The sequence below is a fragment of the Equus caballus genome, chromosome 11 (assembly GCF_041296265.1).
Source record: "Equus caballus isolate H_3958 breed thoroughbred chromosome 11, TB-T2T, whole genome shotgun sequence".
In the NCBI taxonomy this organism is placed as follows: Eukaryota; Metazoa; Chordata; class Mammalia; order Perissodactyla; family Equidae; genus Equus; species Equus caballus.
The window spans coordinates 6,526,501-6,547,343 of record NC_091694.1 but is presented as its reverse complement, the minus strand read 5'-3'; the positions used below and the strand labels follow the sequence as shown (position 1 = coordinate 6,547,343).

Below are 20,843 nucleotides of genomic sequence, written 5' to 3'. Positions count from 1 at the left end.
TCTTTCTGTATGTGAGCTGCCACCACAGCGTGGCCACTGACAGACAAGTGGTGTAGGTCTGTGCTCGGGAACTGAACCCAGGCCGTAGAAGTGGAGCACGCCGAACTTAACCACTAGGCCACCAGGGCTGGCCCTAAAATGGCCAATTTTTTTGAACGGGAATATTCTATTTCTGGGTGTTGACGGCATCTCCAGACACGAACCAGTCACACATAAATTTCTGCCCTCGATCAGAAGGGGTCATGGAGGAAAAGGCACAGATGAACAGACCCAAACCCATTTCTCCCCTGAGAAGAGAAAGTGGCACCAACCTTCTGAGGGAATGACATAACACAAGGAATCTGCAACTGGCAACAGTCTTCCCTCTGGGGGTATTATCTGTCATTCTCAGGGGCAACCCCTCACCTCTTGGGTTTTAAGTCACTCAGAAGTGACCAGGCTCTCAGGTCAGGTGGCTGCCAACTGTGCTGACCAAGAATATCAAGGCTGACATACAAACCCACTGATCATCTGGCTCGTAGTATTCACTCACTACAGGAGGCCGGGTAGAGAACATTTAAGGACTCTGTATCCACATGACCCAGCAGTTCCACTAGTTTCTATCTACCCAAGAGAAATGAAAACACGTGTCCACACAAAAACTCACGCACAAATGTTCCTGGCAGTATTATTCATAACAGCCAAAGAGTCGAAACCCAAATGTCCATCAACTGATAAATGGATAAACAAAATGTGGGCTATCCACATAATAGAATATTACTGAGTAGTCAAAAGAAATGAAGTACTGGCACATGTTACCACATGGATGAAGCTTGAAAATATTGTGCTAGATGAAATGAGCCAGTCACAAAAGATCACATATTGCATGATTCCATTTATATGAAATGTATGGAATAGGCAAATCCGTGAAGATAGAAAGTAGGTTAGTGGTTGCCTGAGGCTGGGGGAGGAGGTTGAGGATAAATGGAAGTGACTGCTAGGGGCTGCGGGGTTTCCTTTTAGGGTGCTGAAAATGTCCTACAACTGTTTGTGGTGATGGTTGCACAACTCTGTGAATATACTAAAGGCATTAAATGATACCCTTTAAATGGGTGAATTGTATGGTATGTCAATTATACCTCAATAGAGCTGTTTTTAAAAAGAAAAAAGTAAAAAGAACCTGGCCTCTGGAGCTAGACTGCCCGGCTTGAATCCTGCTCTACCACTTACTAGCTGTGTGACCTGCTGGCACGTTACTTGGACCCTCTGGGCCTCATTTTCTTCATCTCTAAAATGGGAATGATAGTATTTCTATCATGGGGTTATTATGTACGGCACTCAGAATGGAGCGTAGTACCTAGTAAACCCTGCCTAAGGGCTAACTGTTACCGATATTATTATTAGTCACATGTCTCTCTCGGTATGTCCCCAACTGATTCTTAGGTGCTTAAGAAGCTGAGTCAGAAGGATGCTTGGAAAGCACGAGGTCGGAAGCAGGTGGCTATTCTCGTGGGATACTTCATCAGACCTTGGAAAGCCCTTCATTCACTTATTTGTCAAAGTCATGTAACTCTGTGCCTGGTACTGTTCTAAGTGCGGGGAAAACAGCAATGACCAACATAGATATGATTTCCTGTTCATATGAGGCTTCTATCCTAGTGGAAGACACTGACAATGAACAAACAAACAAGAAAATATAGCAGACAGAGATCGGTTCTTTGAAACAAATAAAAAGCTGGTATGACAGTGACTGGGGCGTGTTAGGTTGGGGGTGAGGGGAGTCCTCTCAGAGAAGGGGACATTTTGATCATGAAAATCTCTTGGGGAAGGGCATTCTGGCTGTGGGAATAGCCAGTGCAAAGATCCTAAAGCAGGAGCATGCTAGGGGTGTTGGAGAAAAAGAAAGAAGCCAGTGTGGCTGGAGCTTGACGAGCAGCAAGGGGGTAAGAAATAAGAAATAAGGTTAGAAATATAGGTAGAGACCTGATTATGTAGGGTCTGGTAGGCCATGTGTGACAGCCAGCCTCCAAGGTGGCCTCCAATGATCCTTGCCTCTTGGTATTAACTTCCTGTGTGGTCCCCTCCCACACTGAATAGGGCTGCCTCGTGCAACCAATAGGATACTGTAGAGATGATAGAGTATGGCTTCCAAGGATAGGTCACAAAAGACATCGGGGCTTCCACCTTCTTCTTCCTTGGATCACTGGCTTTGGGGGAAGCCAGCAGGCATGTCCTGAGCCCACTCAAACAGCCCAACCCGTGTAGAGGGTCCACGTGACGAGGAACTGAGTCCTCCTGCCAACAACCGGCGTTATCTTACCAGGCATGTGCATCAGGCACCTTGGGTCCTGCAGCCCAAGACAAGCTTTCAGACGACTGGACAACATCTTAACTGCAACCTCAGGAGAGACCCCAGAGTCCGAATCTTCCAGCCAAGCTGCTCCCAGATTCCTGACCCACAGAAACTGTCTGAGATAGCAGTTTATTGTTTTAAAACAGCAAATTTTGGAGCAATTTGTTATGCAGCAATAGATAACTAATGCACCATAGTAAGGGCTTGAGATTCTAGCCTAAGTGTGATGGGAAGCCGTTCAAAGAGTTCAAGCAGGGGAGTGACAAGATCTGACTTATTTTGTGAAAAGATCCCTCTGGCTCCTGTGTGGAGACTGGCGTGTGGGGGGCTGGAGAAGGAGCAGGGACCTGATGGGAGCTACTGCAGTAGCACAGCAGGTGTTGACAGTGGCCGGGACTGGGGTGGAAGAGTCGGAAGTGAGAGAAGAAGACAGATTAGGGTCGTAATTTGGAGTTATATCCCATAGCACTGAATATGGAAAGAGAGGAAAGGGAAGGAATCAAACAGGACAGGTTTTGGCTGGAGTGGTGAGGCATTTGCTAGTGCCATTTACTGCAAAGCGGGGGAGTGGAAGAAGGAAGCTGTCGCCGGGAAGAGGCCATGAGCTTGGCTTCGGATGTGTTAAATTTGAGATGTTTACTAGACATCCAGGTGGAGGTGTCAAGTAAGCAATTGGATATGTGAACCTGGGGTTTAGGGGAAAGATTAAGAGTGATACAGAAGCGGGAGTCATCAGCATATGTATGATATTTAGGACCATGAGACTGGATTCAGCCACCTAGAGAGAGACAGTAGCAGAAAAGAGAGGGGGCCCTCTCCACTTCAATATTTAGGGGCTATCAGAGGGGGAGCTAGCAAGGAGGTTTGAGAAGGAGTAACCACTGAGGTGGGATATGAACCAGAAGCCAGCAGAAAGAAAATGACCCAGGGGCCAGCCCGGTGGCTCAGCAGTTAAGTTAGCATGTTCTGCTTCGGTGGCCCGGGGTTCGCCAGTTCAGATCCTGGGTGCAGACATGGCACCGCTTGGCAAGCCATGCTGTGGTAGGCGTCCCACATATAAAGTGGAGGAAGATGGGCACGGATGTTAGCTCAGGGCCAGTCTTCCTCAGCAAAAAGAGGAGGACTGGTGGCAGATGTTAGCTCAGGGCTAATCTTCCTCAAAAAAAAAAAAGAAAGAAAGAAAAAAAAAATAGAAAACGACCCGGAAGCCAGCAGAAAGAAAGTATTTCTAAGAGGGAGAGGAGTGGGCCAGGAGTAGCTGTTTATGTTCCAGGAAGCATGTCTGTTATCCTGCATGGTCCTGACTGTTCACCGACAAAGAGCACTCCTCTACAGGATGTTTTATTGTTTCTTTAATGCTCTCTATTCTGTTCGACTAATGTGTTCCCCTCTATAGATGAGCCAATGTTCCACTGCACTTGGAGGAAACTGGCTGCCTCCTCTCTTTAGCTTGTTTACCAGATTAGACTCACCCAGTTTTAAAGGACTCTTGAGACAGCCATGTAAATGTAGTTTAGAGACAGCAGGGACTTCCTTGGTGCTTGTAGATAAAGACAACATTAACTTAAACCGCATTCGAAAGAATTCTCTGCAGGACCTTACGTTCTCATGGTCACTTCTGGTTCTCACCTGAATTGGTTTACTTCAGGGATTCTCCCACAATGCCACTGGTGTTGTTCCTTATCCAATAGCAGTGACTGAGATGTGACACATACCCCTGCCCTTAGTTTTCACTGTACCAACCACTCACACAAGCATCTACATACGTAGATATTGCTATCGGAGGGCTGGGGAGATGCAGGGATTTACATTGTAGAAACACGAGCAACTTTAAATTCATATCAGGGAATTGTTTTCCTAAAGGTCCTCTGCCATTTCCACAGTTCAGGCTCCAACCTTCCTCCACCTTATTCAGCCTTCCTCTCTGCTCTTTCCTCTCTTTCTCATCTAACTCCAAATTTTTAGTTCATTTTTTAATGTAGAGCATTTGGGCTCATTCTCCTATTGCTTTGGCGCTTGCAGACCTAGGCCTTTGGGGCCTCCTCTTTCCTTAAAACATTTATCAAGTGTTTTCATAAACAAAGACAGTTTCTTCTCTATCAGGACTTTGGGTGCCACTGTTAGGACACAGATGTGCATGTAAATAATCACTCTGATAATCTGCGAGGAATTAAAAAGCAGTAGGGTGCTGTCCATGTCTCAAAGAGCTTAAAATTTAGATAACGAAGTGCTATTTACACCTAAAGTGCTAAGAAGCAGTGCAAAAATGAGTCCAGAAGGCCAGGTAGAGAAGTCTGGAGTTGGTATTTGGGAAATAAAGTGCTGGAGAAAGTTCCCTGGGTTGGGGTGGGGAGTAAGGCTGGCTGGCTGCCTCAGCTGGCACCGGGACCACCTCTGCTGGCTTCCTGTCTCCAGCGGCTCCTCTTTCAAATTCATCTACAAACTCATCTTTCTTCCTCCCAAACCTGCCTGTCTCATCTCTCTATTTAAAAGTGTTGGGGGAGGGGGTGTTCCCCTTTATCTTCAGGCAGTTAATAACTTTCACAGCTCCTCAGAAAATGGCCCCAACCTCGTCCAGCAGGACTTTCCCCTGCACTTCCTCCACAAAGTACACCAAACTCTCTGCCCACAACAGGCAAACAGATTAGTCTCAGTTCCCATGGATAAGCGGGGAAATATGGCTTCCATTCTGGAAGACTAAAACGGCTGCTTTGTGGCATGAAGACCTGGACGTCAGTGAGCTGCTGTTTAGTTATTTCTGGAAAGCAAACGAAATAGAAGCCTCTCCTATGTGGAATCCTAAAGATCTGTAGGATGATACTCTGGTGGTGTTTCACCTAAGGCTACACAGGATTTCCCACCCTTGGCACCACTGACATTTTGGACCAGATAATTATTTGTTGTGGGGGCTGCCCTCTGCTTTGAAGGATGTTTAGCAACATTCCTGGCCTCTACACATTAGATGCCAATAGCAGCCCCCTGATCGTGACAACCAAAAATGTCTCCAGAAATTGCTAAATGACTTTGGGGGCGAAATCACCCTCAGCTGAGAGAGGAGATTGTTTTAAATACATATATGTGTGTGTGTGTGTGTGTGTGTGTGTGTGTGTGTATTTACATACACACATATATATCCCTTATTGAGGTGTAATTTAAATACACTAAAACATACAGATTTCAATGTATAGTTTGATGAGTTTTGATAAATACATAAACTATGTAACTCTCACTCTAATCAAGATATAGAACATTTGCTTCATCCCCTCAAAATTTCCCTCATGCCCCTTTGGAGCCATGCCTTACTCATCCCCCCATCCCTGTCCTAGAAGTTTGTATAAACAGAATCATACGGTGTGTAACCTTTTATGTCTGACTTCTTCTCTTCAGCTTCATGTCTGTGAGATTCATTCATATTGTGGTGTGTATCAGTGGTTCATTTACTTTTATTGCTTCGTGGTGTTCCCTTATATGGATATATCACCATTTATTTATGTCTTCTCCTGTTGAGAGACGTTTGAGTTGTTTCCCATTTGGCGGGATTATGAGCAAAGTCCTTGTGTGGATATCCATTGTCACTCAGAGATTTAAGTTTTGCAAAGGGAATGTGGCCAGATGCTCTGTCTCAGGACTGCTCTTCAGGAGGACAAACAAGCGTCAGAATCGCCTCGTTCTCAGTATTTACAACAAAGATCTCCAGGAGGACCTCTTGAGTGAATCAAAGGGCTCAAGAAAAGGCCCTCAAGGGGGAGACATCAGCACCACGTTGCAGATATTAAAGGAGCAGTCTCTCCTAAAAATATCTCTCACGGCGTGGAGGCAAAAGGCTCTTACCAGCCAAGAAAGCTGAACGTAGGAACTGCCACTCAAGAATCGACAGCTCAGATAATTTCACCAGGCCGCACATTCCAGTTATCCTCAGGCATGACCCCAAACACTAGGCCCTGTCATCAACTCCTCTTTCACAGCCTCTGAGCCACTTCCTTCTTGCTTCTTCCTCCACCGCTAACTCCCTCCAAGCCTTCCTTCTGTGCTATCAGAAGCCCTTGTTTCTTTGTGAGGAAAATCTCCACCAGCTTCAGCATCTTCAAAGGACCCTCCTGCTACTCCCTTCCTTTACCTGAGAAGTGGCTTTCCCATGAAGAGGCCACTTCCCCTGCAGCTCTTGAGCAGAGGGAGTACTCCTGCTAAACCCAAGTACCTCAGGATTGGGAAGCAGTAGCACTGTTTCCCTTGCTTTTGTGGCTCCTTCCAGACCATTCTACTTCCTTCCTCATGAAAACTCTCTCTTTTGAGGTGCATGCCATCTGGCAATAATCTGTGACCTCACTTCTTATACTCTGCTCCACGTCCTACCATGACTACTCTGTAGGGCTAACCCATCTGATAGCTTAGATGCTAAGTTTCTTTCCTTTTTTTAAGTTGAGATACACTTGACATATAACATTGTGTGAATTCAAAGCATATGACATGTTGACTTGATACATTTATATGTTGCAATATGATTACCGGCATAATGTTAGCTAACACCTCTGTCACATCACGTCATTATCGTTTCTTGAGAACAGTTAAGATCTAGCCTCTTAGCAACTTGGAAGTATATAATACAGTGCTGTCGGCTGTAATCACTAGACTGTGCATTAGATCTCCAGAATTTATTCATCTTCTGGTTGCAAGCTAGCTGCTAGGGTTTTTGCTCTCTTAGATGCTAAGGATCCCTAACATCCGTGTTATTTCAGCCCAATTCCCATGGCCACACCCTGGCCTTTTTCATTGCTTGAACAAACAAACAAACATATTTATGAGTTGAAACACACCAAACCCTTCTCAAAATACAAAAGGCTATATTCACCCCACACTGCTTACAGATTCAGGCTATCAGCTCTCAGATCTTGCAAGAGAAAACAACTATGTTAAAAAAAAACAAAACACACATTGTTCAAAATACTTTCTAATAAAGTCCAGAGGGTTGTAAGCTTTGTCCAGAGAATTCACAGGTAGAGGCTGAATTAAACTCCCAAATTCCGGAGCAAAATCATTCAGAGCCTTGCTGTATAAACAATAATACTCAGAGATGACAGTAAGTGCAAAATGCCTTAAATCTGGTGTTTGCTCAAATACACGTTCTCAGCGAGCCCTTCCCTGGCCACCCTATCTCAAATGACGGCAACCCTCAGCTTTCCCTATTCGCCTTCCCCGACTACTTTTCTGTATACCACTTACCATCATCTAACACACTAATAATTTTACTTACTTGTTTATTATCTATCAGCAACTCTCCCCCATGCCTTCAACTAAAATGTGAGCTCCGTGAGGGGTGGGATTTTTATCTACTTGTTCATTGCTGTATCTGCCACCCACCCCTACATACACAGCTTTGGAATTATTTCCTAAAGGTGTATTACCATGAAAAAGATAATCAAGATCAAGAGTCGATCATTTCATAATCTTTATTACCTGCTGTCAGATTGCCCAGCAAAGATATCATAACAATGTACATTGCAATAAAAAAAGTGTATAAACATACCAGTTTCACCACAGCCTCAGTATTATTAAATTTTATTATTTTATCTAACTGAATAGGTGAGAAATGGCACCTCTGTGTTCTTTTAAATTTAATGTTCTTTGCTTATTAGTGAGATCTAACCTTTCCCCCAAAACAACAGTTCCTAATATTTGGTTTCTTTTTGTGTAAACTGTGTGCTCATGTCCTTTGATCATTTGGTCCATCCTTTCAAAGAGCATGGAAGTGCCCATGGGTGGGTCTGAGACTTCGGCTGCAACAACAGTCGATACTTATCAGCCATTCACAGAATGTGCATCCCGACACTGTGATTTCCGGCAAGGGTCTCTAATTCTGACCGTGGTGTTTAGCTCAGCCAAGTTGAAAGGATTTCAGCCCAGGGAGCTTAAACAATCACCTTTCATCCTGTCACCTTTAAACGCATGATTAAGCTGAAAGGATGGCGCAATGATAAAGGATGCTCAAGTGCGAGGGGAGAGGAGCTCGTTTCTGCTTGGATGTGATTCAGCACGTCACTCTTTGTTCAAAAACCTGAATCAGTCCTGCTGAGTTACCCAAGTTTCCTGACTCACCTCTCACACCTCCATCTAGATGAAGCGAATTATAAATAAACAGCAGTGTTTTCTGGACGATGCTTTGTTCAGTACTTTGCTCTAGATCAGCCTTTTCAAGGTGCCTGGAAGTGGACAGAGGTGCTGACACCTTATGAGATCCAGGCTGTAGAAACCTAGACGTCAACCTCCTCTCTTTCTCCCCAAACGTTAAGTCCAATCAATCACTAAATTTTGCCAAGTCTACCTGCTAAATATCTCTTGAACACTTCTAGTTCTTGCCTCCCAGGCTGCTACCGTCTTAGCACAGGGACTATGTCGCTCAGATTACTGCCAAACTTCCTCTCTGGGTGTCTCAAAGCTGCTTTTGCTTCTCTACAATCCATTCTCTCCTCAGCAGCCAAACTGAGTATTTTTATAGATGCCAATCAGATCGTGGCACACTTTTGCTTAAATCCTCCAGTAGCTTTCCAATGCACTCAGAATAAAGCTCAAAATGCTCAGCGTGATGCAGAAGACCCGGCACAAACTGCCCTCCAACTTCTCTTACTTTGTCTCTCACCACTCTGCCCTTCTCCTTCCTGTTCCAGTCATGTAGGAATCCCCTTTAGTTCCCCAGTCTCATACCCTCCTTCCTCAGGGCCTTTGCACATGCCACCCCTTCCATCTGCAGTGTTTGTCCTCATTTCCTTTGCCTGGCTAACTTATAGTCAATCTTCAGATTTCAGCTTAAATGTCACTTCTTCAGGAAAGCCTTCCCCAGCCACCTCACATTTGGTCACCAGGATCCCATTTACAGCACTTTGCACACTTGCGATAATTGTTTATTTGTTTAGGGTCTTGTCTCCTCCACTAGAATATTGAGTTGAGGGCAGGGATCCTCTCAGTTTTGTTCAGGCCAGCATCTAGCCCTGGGCTAGCACATACAGGGGACTTAGTAAACATGTGCTGATTGATTGGCAGGTAGCCCAACACAGTATGACATCTTTGGTCCGTTTTGAAGGGGTTTATTCCAGGCTGGTTTAACAGCTTTGAAACATCTTTCTTAAAGTCACATGACATTGAATTTTTTTAGCTATATCTCTTCAACATTCTGCAGGGTCACAAAATTAATGAAGCAGTAATTCTCTGTTGACTATACAGCTAAGGCTAACTCACCGGGTGAAGTCACTACACTGGCTAGTATGACAGCAACAGAACATCACAGAAAGAGAGGGAGCCTCTTGCCAGTTGATTCATTAGCTATTTGGCAGGGGAGTGTCATATAGACCAGACAATTTAATGTTGAAGGTCTCCTCTTCCTCCTCCTTCTTCCTCTCTCTTGTTTTTTTTTTTTTGGAAGATTAGCCCTGAGCTAACATGTGCTGCCAATCTTCCTCTTTTTTGCTGAGGAAGACTGGCCCTGAGCTAACATCTGTGCCCATCTTCCTCTACTTTATATGTGGGATGCCTGCCACAGCATGGCTTGACAACCGCTGAGTAGGTCCGCACCCGGGATCCGAACCGGCAAACCCGGGGCTGTCAAAGCAGAATGTGCGAACTTAACCACTGCGCCACCAGGCCGGCCCTCTTCCTCCCTTTCTTCCTTCTCCTCTCTCCTTCTCTTTTCCCTCCACCGCGTCCCCCCACCCCTTTGTTTTAAGGAGAGATGAGAACTATGAATGTTTATACAACTGGGGGGAAAGATCCAATGGAAAGGAAGGAACTAAAGATGCTAGAGAGAGGGGATAATTGGGCACCAGCTCATTTATTCAATAAACATTTATCAGACATCTGCTGTGTGCCAGGTACTTTGTTAATCAATAGTGACACAAAGATGAATAAGACACAGTCCTTAGGCTGAAGGGGCTCACAGGAAGAGAATGACACATAAATAGATAATGCTATTAAGTATATAAAGCCTAGTGATGGATATGTCCAGTCTTTATACAGAATCATACACAAAGAAGCATTAGTTGACATCCAAAAATAATTGCAAAGCAACTTCAAGTCTTATTGTAGTTTCTTGAGAAAAATGCCAAAAGAAGAATTATGTAAATGATTTACAAGAAACCTTCTTAAAATCTTATTCTTCATTTCTCTTTCCCTCCTCCTGTCTGCTAAGGAGGATTCTGTCCTTACCTGTTAGGTTCCCAGATCATTGTACAGTGTCGGAACAACAGGGAGAGGTATTTCACCTACTCACTGAAGGTATTTCTCACTCTGCCCTAAAGCTTCTCTTTTCCTTCCCTCAAAACTCCCCCCAATTCTTCCCTAACCCACACCTTCCTGGCTCTTCTCTCCTCACTCTTCCTGTCCTCTTTTAAAGCCCACCTGCTCTCCTCTACTGGTAATCCCCATCCTATACAAAGTAAATGAAATCACTCATGGCTTGGCCCTTCTCAGCCCCACCATTCCCCTGTTACTCCAACATCGGGCAATGATCTGGGAACCCAACAGGCACAGACACAATCCTCCTTAGCAGGCAGGAGGAGAGAAAGAGAGTGTGGATACTAACGCATTATTAACATTACTTTCCAGTCAAAGATATAAAACAATGTGGTAAATGAGTGATACAGTTATCTACAGGGAATTATGAGAAAACAGAGCAGGGACAAGCCAACCTGATCTTAAAGTATGATAGGGAGCTAGCCAGGAAGAAAGGAGATGAGAAGGGCATTTCAGGCACGCTGAGCAGCACAAGCTAAGCCTAGAGATGGGCATGTGAGGCTGAAGTAGGGAAGGGACTGAGGATACAGATGGGGAGAGGAAGAAGAGCATCTCTTTCCTGGAGGAATGTTGAGAGGGAAATAGAAGCAGATGAAGTGGGTGAGGAATCACCACCAGAAGGCCTTGGTCTTCTCATCAAGGTTATCTTGGTAGGGAGACAGGGGAGGCTCCAGAAAAATAAAGAAGGATTGGTACTGCTGCCTGGGGTTGCTAGACAACTAACAAGATGTGGCCACAGAGACCTCAGGGCTGCAACAAGGCTAGCCAGGGTGAACTCAGAGTGGATGCATTGGCATGTCATGGCCTGAGTGATTTGATTTACTTCTTTGGCAAAGTTTTATGGCTGGGGGGACTGACAGAGGAGAGGGCCAGGGGGTGAAGGACTGTAGCACAGCCCCTGAAACTGGTAGGCACTCAGTTCAAGTTTGTTGAGTGATATTCATAAAACCCAATGGAGCAGAGAAACAAGTGTGGTCAGAGCAGATCGGGGTACAAGGTGGAGCAGGGCAGGACGACTCTTACATTTGTTAATCTTCCAAACGTAGCCATGTACATCTTCCGGGATCAAGTGGAAAGACATAAGCTAGAGACAACTGACTAGTTCAATTCAGCAAACGTTTACTGGGTACAAGGCTCTGAGTAAGACGTTGTGGGGACTGCCAGGATAAGCCAGCTGCCTTCAGGGAGTCTGAGGTCTTACAAAAACAATGGTGTACAAAGCATACGTTTGTAAAGATGACAATGCAGACGCAAAAGAAAGAGGCACGGTACTATATAGACAAGCATTTCCATGACTAAAAACCAGGAAAGGCTTTTGGGTGGGTAGCGTTTGAGATGGGCCTTCAGGATGGGCATGGATTTGAATGTCGGCTTTGTTGGTAGGAATGAACCTTCAAAGCACAGGGAATCTCTTGGGCAAACGAGCAGAGGTGGGAGGATCCCAGATGCATTTAGGGGTGGTGATGAATCTATGTCACGGCAGTAGTTTGGCCTGTGGGGAGTTAAGCCTGGAAATGTCCACCTGAGTTGATTTATGAGGTGCTTTCAACGCCAGGCAGAGAGATTTGGACTTCCTCTCTTTGCAAAAATGCAGAAGATTTTTGTGGGCAGGAAAGTAACACGAGTCTACCAGTGTTTTAGGCAATAGCTATAACATTTCAAACATACAAGATTAGGTACTGAAATGGCACCTTCCTGTCCAGCTGATAAGAAAGAGAGATTTTAATTACGTAACTAAATTCATTAATAGGGAGAAGGGGCTTTCACTTCTCAGGGCTAGCCATGACCCTCTTCCAATTTTATAAACAGATTAAAAAACAAAAAACCAAGTCTCCAGACCGAGATCTCTGGGAAAACAGAAGTAAATACTGACACAGTCTGGCTTTGTTTTCCCAAGAGAGGTCTCCCAGGCGATTTCTCTAATTATCTAGGAAAAAAATTTAACTTGTTTTTCCCTTTAGAGTTCAGCCGAGCTGGGGGGAAACCCCGCACTATTATCTTAGACTCTCCAGCTTTGGTTTGGGCACAGTATTAGTTCCTAAGAGACTCTCGAAGGTCTCTGAGCAAGGGTCTCTAGGCACTTGTTCCCAGCAACAAGGAGGAAGCTTAGAAGAAGTAAGAGACACGAGCGGGCGCTCTGCAAGGGCTTATTTTAAAAAGAAAGAAAAACGGCGGGGGTGGGGGTGTTGGAGGGGTAGCTCTGTTCATCTTTTTCGGATAATTCTGTAGGAAAACTAAGCAAGGTGGAAGCCGTTCCCTGGCCTCTGGTCAGGACCCCTAGACTAGAAAGCGCCTGAGGAGTACGCCCAAGGATGGAGAGCGATTGCGAGGTCTCCCGCCGGTCGCTTGGCTCTTAATTCCGCCAGGCTCCTGGAGGGGAGGCTGCAGCTACAGTCTTGCGCGCCGCGCAGCCAATAAGAAGGCAGAAATGCCCAGCCGATTGGGACTTCAACCAATCAGCACCCAGAACTTTAGCTCGCCAGCCGGCGTCTCGGTGTCCGAGAAGGGAGGCAAGCCCCTTTAGAGTTGCCAGTAACGGACATGGCTGCAGCCCTTGGAGGAGGGGACGTGAAGTGAGGAGGGGCAGGGAGGGGAGAGGACGTGGGAGAGGAAGACAGGCCCCCGGGCCCCGGTAAGTACGAGAAGGCTCGTGGCCCGAAGCAAGGGGAGCTAGAGGGTGTGGGGCTCGGCCTTCCGCGTCCTCTGGATTCTTGGTCGAGGCGAGGGGAGTCTGGGGTCTGCACCCAGGGATTGGCCTTGGGGGATCCCTTCGAGGGGGAGTCAAGGAACTGACTCCTGCCTCCAGCTCTTGGCCTTTTCCTTCTCCCGGGTGCTCACACTTGCCCTCGGCCCTGGCTTGGCCCCTTGGGGGTCCCTCGCCAGAAATCGAAGCCTCCCGCCAACAAAGAATCCCTGCCCCAGGTTTGTCGTGGCTGGGCCCTGGCCCAGGGGGCTTCCAACGCTGATGTCCAGTGTATTTATAGACCTCTGCGAGTCCCCCACCCCGACCTCAGTTCAGACCGTTGTCTCCCCTGCGCGCGCTCTCAGCTGCTGGCCGGCCCTCGTGCTGACCGCGTACCCCGGGCCAAGGTGGAGGGAGCCGAGGGGCTTCTCAACCCTGAGCAGCGACCCTGCGGTTTGGAGTGTGCCGTGCTTTTTGTTGTCCTTCCGTCTTTCCAGAATCGTTTAAAGATTCCTGAGCAGCAACCACAGGAATACAATACTTGCCATCCTATAAACTGATTTCTGTGCTGTGCCCTCATTCCTCTGCCGCACACTCCCCTCACGTCCAGTCTCACAGTCCTCGCGTGCCACGGTGTGAGCCCCTGGCCGGCGCCCCGTGCCCGGTGCCCGGTGCCCGGTGCGAGGCAGACCCTGCTCTTCTTTCACTGGTGTGTAACCACAGGCTGCACTTTGGCGTGTTCGTTCATTTGGTCACGTGCTGCTACATCCCACCCTCTCTTCCGAGTTTTCGTGGGGCTCTAGGGGAAAAAAGGAGGGAGCTCTGTACTTGATCTTTTCCTTCTAGTGTGTGAATTTGTGCATTGAAGGAGGTGGTAGTTTTCTCATCCTTTATTCAAGACACTCAGCTTTAGTGACATAGTTGAGTTATTCCCAGGGTACTCTTAGAAAGCTGCAAGTGGGGAGGAGGAGAGTTTTTACGTTTTTATTTTACACAAGAGGAGACTGTTGGGAGGGGCAACGGGGCAGGGCCAGGGTCACCTAGAGCCAGGACTGGAGCTCTGAAGGCCAGGCTCTAAAGTTCTTTATCCCCTGGAGCCAGTTGTTTCCTAGGTGTGATCTGAGGAGATCAAGTTCCCTAACTTCTCTAAGCCCCCTGCAGGGTGGTTGTATACAATAAATGAGATGGTGTATATAGGACCCCTATACATAGGTGTAGATAGCATGGGGTCTAGCACTTACCAGGTTCTTAATCCATTCTTGCATTCCTTCATTTTAAGTAACCAGTGGGTAGTTCACTGGCTAATTTCTTGCATTAGTATTTATTGTGGTCTCTCTCTGTGTTTTGGGGCATAAATGATTACAATGATTCTCTGTTGAGGGCAGGAAGGGATGGAGTCAGGTCAAGGTAGCCTCTTCCTCTGTTTTTTGGGAACCAGTGTAGTGTTATTAGAGATGTTATTAGTGGAAATGTGTTGTGTATGAGAACAGTGTGGAGGCAGAAAAAGGTTGAGAACCACTGAGGAAAGAAGAAATACCATGGTGGTATGTCTTTATGATAATCTTGGCAAAAGAAAGGCCAATCTTAGTATTCCAAGGTAGTTTTAATTTTTTAAAAAACAATGGTATAGATTCATTTTCTAAAGAGTCAAAAGTGATCCATGGTATAAAAAAGTTTGAAAATCACTGTAAAGATGAGAACACATCAGAACCCAGACTGTCATAACCCTGGAACAGAGGACAGCGTGTTCAAATAGAATCCACAAATACTTTGCAAGTCTTGTTTTAGCGGCCATGTTAGCTTTCACTTCCTTGCTCACTGGTTCTTTTTGTCAGAACTTCAAATAGGGATACTGGTGGATACTATGGAGTAGTGCATTGACCAGGGAGGTGAAGTACAAACCATCCATCAGTGGCCAAATAATTGAGAGTTAACTGCCCTTGAATCCCCCACCCCCCACCCTGCCCCTTGTTTGTGGTGACCGGACATCAGAAGATTAGACCTGGAGAGCCAGGGTTGGGCGGTTAGATGGAAGAAAACAGAAAGCGCTTCTATTTCTATTTTGAGAAGTTGCTAGGGAGTGCCAACTCCAAGTGTTGAGAATCAGCCTTTTGGAAAGCTCACCTCCTGCAGAACTAATGGGAAATGAAGGTCGCAATCCTTCCGTTCCTCCCCACTGCTCTTTCCTTAATGTCGGGCTTGGGAAACAATTTCTATGGAGAGGGAGGAGTGCTAATGTAACTATTACCTACACCCAAGGCTTTCTTGACCCTCACCTGGTGAGTCAAGTATGAGCTCTTACGCTAGCAGTCCGAGCTGGGAAGACAGAGCCCCTAAATCCATTCCTGGGCTTCAGTGAGAAGGTTCGAGCTCATGGTTGGCACTTCACTGGTATATGTGTGTCAGTATTTTTTTATCTTGTTACTGTGTCGATGTTGTCTTCTCGAGAGTGTCTTTCTTTACCTAAAAGATAGGCTCCTTTAAAACTATTGTTTGAATGCTGGTTTCCGAGCAGGCCTGGATTTGTTTACAGGAGCACAGGTGAAATAAAGGGTAGGCCACGACTGCAGCAGGAATGTTTTTCTTCCGAAGGGACCGGCCAGCCAGAATGTGTGGTTTGGTGATCAGGGGTTTGTGTAATAATAAGCTTTGCCTGTGGCTGCTGAGACAGTAGTAAACAGTATGGGTCACATGACGTGGCAGGTAGAGTAAGGGCCAGATTTAGACCCGGCATGAGGTCTACATCTCACACTGATTGCTTTGGGTTTTACTGGCTCCATAGGCCAAAAGTGACGGGGCCCGGGGGGTGGAGCTGCATGCCCAAGGGAAGGAGACCCTTTAAGAGCAGCCATTGGAAAACCAGAAATCTTAGTGTAATTATATGAACCCAGTTTTCTTAATTTCAGGATCTTCCTGAAAAAGAGATTCGTGATACCTTCCTTAGTAGGGAAGCAAACAGAAAAATACTGGGAAACACTTGGAAAAGATATATACTGATGAGAGACTCAAAGATGTGTTGAAAAGAGCATAAACATTCCTAAAGTTGACATGGAACCCAAGGGGGGAATATTGTATAGTAACAGAAGGCAGAGTCTATTGTAAAATGAGAATCAGAAGTTGCTGACTTTTTTTATTGTGGTAAAATATACATAACATAAAATTTACCATTTTAACCAGCTCTGTGGCATTAAGGCCATCATATCGTTATGCAACCATCGCCACCATCCACCTCCAAAACGTTTGCATCTTCACAAACTGGAACTCTGTCCCCATTAAACAATAACCCCTATTCCTCCCCTGCCCCCAGTCCCTGGCATCCACCTATGAATTTGACTATTCTAGGAACCTCAAATAAGAGGTATTATACAATATTTGTTCTTTTGTGAGTGGCTTATTTCACTTAAGTTCCTCAAAGGTCTTCAAAGTTCATCCATGTTGTAGCGTATGTCAGAATTTTCTCCCTTTTTAAGTCTAAATAATATTCCATTGTATGTATAGACCACATCTTGTTTGTCCATTCATCTGTTGATGGACACTTGGATCGCTTCCACGTTTTGGCTATTGTGAATAATGCTGCTATGAGCGTGGATGTACAAAAGTCTATTTGAGTCCCTATTTCCGCTTCTTTAGGGTATATACCCAGAAGTGAGAGGTTGCTGATTTTTTAAAGATACATTTGATAGTACATTCACATGGTTTGAAAATTAAAAGGCACAAAGTGTATACAGTGAAAATTCTCCCGCCCATTCCTGTCCCCAGCCCCTCAGTTCCAATTTATTTCTTCCTTTGTGGGTTGTGCTTTTGGTATTGAATCTAATAAATCTAACACAAAGTCACAAAGATTTTTTCCTATCTTCTAGAAGTTTTATAGTTTTTCTTTTACATTTAGGTCTATGATCCATTTTTAGTTAATTTTTGTATATGGTGCAAGCTATATTTCCAAGTTTTTTTTTTTGCATCTGAATATTCAGTTGTTCCAGCACAATTTATTGAAAAGACTATCTTTTATTCGCTGAATGACCTTTGCACCTTTTTTTGAAAATCAATTCACCATCTATGTCTGGATCTATTTCTAGAACTTCTGTCACCAGGCCAATACTACACTGCCTTGATTACTGAAGCTTGATAAACCTTGAAGTCAGGTGGTGAAAGTCTTCCAACTTTCTCTTGGGGTAGTCTAATTTGGGTATCTCTTATGAGTGGAGCTGAGCATCTTTTCACATGTAGGAGCTACTGGATTTGTTGATTTCATAGTCTCTCGGGGTTAGAAGAGACCACACCAAGTCTCTTGCTTATTTGCTACCTGATGTATTTATCATCTCCATAATTTCCCAGCTTCTTCCTGGATGCCTCTAATGATGGGGAGCTCATTGCCTCTCAGGGGCAGACTATTCCATTTTTTTAATACAGTTCTAATTATGTAAGAGCTATTGCTCATATGAAGTCCCAGTCTACCTCCCTAGAGCTTCTTCCCCCAATCTAGTCCCTGTTTTTGGAGCCTTCCAGAGTAAGCCTGGCCCTTCTTTCACCTGGCAGCCATCATGCCTTTCTAGCCCTGCTCTCACCCCATGTGTTTTTGGTGTACTGGCTAAGCATCTTCACTTCTTTCCATCGTTTCTCAGGTCATAATTTCTCCAAGCTGGTTGCTGCTGTCTGGGAGCCTTCCAGATTTGTTACTGTCCTTCTTAAAGTGTGTGATTCACAAATGAACAAAATATTCCAGATATGCTCTGATATGTATAGGAATCAGACCTTACCTCTCTCTTTTTGGAGACTGTCTGTTAATGTAGCTGAAATGTGAATGAACTTTGAGCGGCCATGTCACGTCTATTGAAATCACATTTAATTGGGTCATTTATAGTAGTTTTATACAGTCGCTTTTGAACCTAAGCACAGGACTTACTATTGAATATATTTCAGTTAAATTGAATCTGTTAGATTTGGCCCATCATTTCAGCCTGTTGAGATCTTCTTGGATCTTGACTTTGATCTCCTTTCCAGGTCTATACTATCCAAGAATTTGATTAGCATACCATCTGTTTCCTCACTCAAGTCATTGATAAAAGTATTGACTAGGATGCCACCAAAGATAGAACCCTGAGGCTTGATATTAAAAACTTCCCTCCAGCTGGACATCAGTCTGTCACTTAGTACCCTTTGGGCCCAGCTATTCAACTGAATACAGGTCCAGCAAATTGTATTTTTGGTGTGTTGGGCATGGCTAGAGTGCAAGCACAGCTAATGAAGTTTGCATTAGAATGGATAAGAAGGACAGCCAACTCCTTACCTCGCCCTCAACCTGAACCTTGGGCATCCACTTAGCTCATTTTAGTGCTGATTTTGAGCTTGGCAGCAGGAAGCATCCATCCCTTTGTTTTCATGGCTACTATGCTACCTTTGTCTAGATACTTGTTATGGCAAACCAAGATTGTTATTTTCTTCTAACTCTTCTGCCTTGTAATTTCTTTCCCTTCCCACTATGATCCATTCTCTACCCTCTTAAAATACTGGGCCCGCTTAGAAAACTTCAGTGACCCCTCAGGATCTCTCTGTTTTGGGCTTCAAGGGGCCCTGCATTTTGGCCCCTGATTCCCTGTGCTATGTGGCCCTTCATTTCCTCGCTCTTACTTCCTAAGGCCTTTGGTTCTAACCAAACAGGTCAGATCCACCATCTTTCACAAAGGCTCCTGCATTTCTTCCTTGGTACCTTTGTTGGGACTTCTAGTTCTTGCTTGGGTTGCTGTCTGTTGTCTCACTCCTAGGCACCTGTTTGCAATTCTCATTTAGTATTTCAATGGCAACTTGAATTTTAGTTATCTTTTTTCATAATAGCCAAAAACTGCCTATGTTATAAATCCCTCTAGGGAAAGGACTGTATCTTATACTTTGAAAATAGGACCATTCCTAACGCTTATTAAATATATGCAGTTATTTCACACAGTAGGCACTTGATAAATGTTCATTTCCTTCACTGTCTCTTCTCTTTTATACCCAATCTTGCATGTGCCAGGCAGTGTAGAGCTTGGTTGAGCTGATTTAGTTGGATCTCAGATCCCACCTTACTTTTTAAAATCAGCTTGATTGAGGCAGTATTTACACACAATAAAATGCTCCTTTTAAGTATATAGTTCAAAGAATTTTGACAAATGTGTATACCGCTGTAACTACCACCCACAATCAGGATATTGAACAAGAGATCCCAGCACCCTTTGCAGTCATTCCCTCCCCCTGCCCCAGGCAACCCCTGATCCGCTTGCTGTCACTATGGATTCATTTTGCCTGTTCTGAATTTTCTATAAAAAATGGAATCATGTGCTGCATGCTCTTTTGTGCCTGGCTCTTTCATTCAGCACATGTATTTGAGATTCAGCCATGTCGTTGTGCGTGTCAGTACTTCAGTCCGTTTTGTGTAGATATACCACAGTTTATTCATCCGATCACCTGTGAATGGGTATTGGATTGTTTCTAGTTTTTGGCTATTTTCAATAAAGCTGCTTTGAACAATTCTTTTTGAGGACATATGTTTTCATTACTGGGTCATATAGGAAGTGTATGCTTAACTTTATCAGAAACTGCCAAAATGTTTTTCAAAGTGGTTGTACCATGTTACATTCCCACCAGCAATTTATGAGTTCATACCCTCACCAACACTAGGTATTGTCAATCGTTTTCATTTTAGTGATTCTAATGGGTGCATATTAATATTAATACTGATAAATGTATTGATATAAATATTATTTAATTTAATTATTTAAATATTAAATAATTAAAGTCTTCCAACCCATGGACATGGTATATCTCTCCATTTATTTAGCTCTTCTTTAATTTCTCTCAGCAGTGACAGATCTTACATATGTTTTTGTTAAAGTCATCCCTAAGTATTTCATAGGTTTTTTTTGTGCTATTATAAGTGATATTTAAAATTTTTTATTTTTCTATATTTCATTATAGCATATAGAAATTTAATTTATATTTGTATTTTGACCTTGTATCCTGCAACCTTGCACACTTATTTGTTCTAATATCTTATTTGTAGATTACCTAGGATTTTCTACATATATGATCTGGTCTTCTGCCAATAGAGACAGTTTTACTTATCTCTTTACAACCCTTATGCTTTTTGGTTTTTTTCTTCTCCTTACTTTTAAGTCCTCATTGCTGACCTAGGGGGTACTTTGTTTGTATTTCTTGTTTGCTGATGATAGTAATGGCAGCTATTTATTAAGACCTACTATGTGCCAAATACTGGACTAGACCCTCCACATGTAATATTTTACACAATTCCTGTTGCACCACTCTGTGGTAGGTATTGTCATTTCCATTCTATGAATAAGAACCGAGAGGCGGAGAGACAAGTGATTTCCCAAGGTCATTTGGCACTTGATACATGTTGGAGCCAGGATTTGAACCCAGGGGTATTTGGCTTTGAAGCCTGTGCTTTTTTTCACAGTGGGGCATGAGGAGAACTGGCCCTTTAAGGATACAGCTGCTGGTTTCAGATCAGACAGTTAAGGACAGCTCTCTCCCAGAATCCCATGTATGGAGTGA

General features: G+C 44.4%; 1 protein-coding gene across 7 annotated transcripts in view; it reads left to right on the top strand.

Annotated features, from left to right (window-relative positions):
* Nucleotides 1-12,982: 12,982 nt before the first annotated feature.
* Nucleotides 12,983-20,843, top strand: part of TMEM94 (transmembrane protein 94) — a 33,540-nt gene continuing 25,679 nt past the window's right edge. For 6 of the 7 annotated variants that reach the window (XR_011422826.1, XR_011422825.1, XM_070225994.1 and 3 more), the window contains exon 1: nt 13,084-13,244. The gene's annotated coding sequence lies outside the window, so the exon portion shown is untranslated. Of the gene's footprint in view, nt 13,245-20,843 lie in introns of all 7 variants that reach the window. The other variant, XM_070225995.1, reaches the window with a different exon arrangement.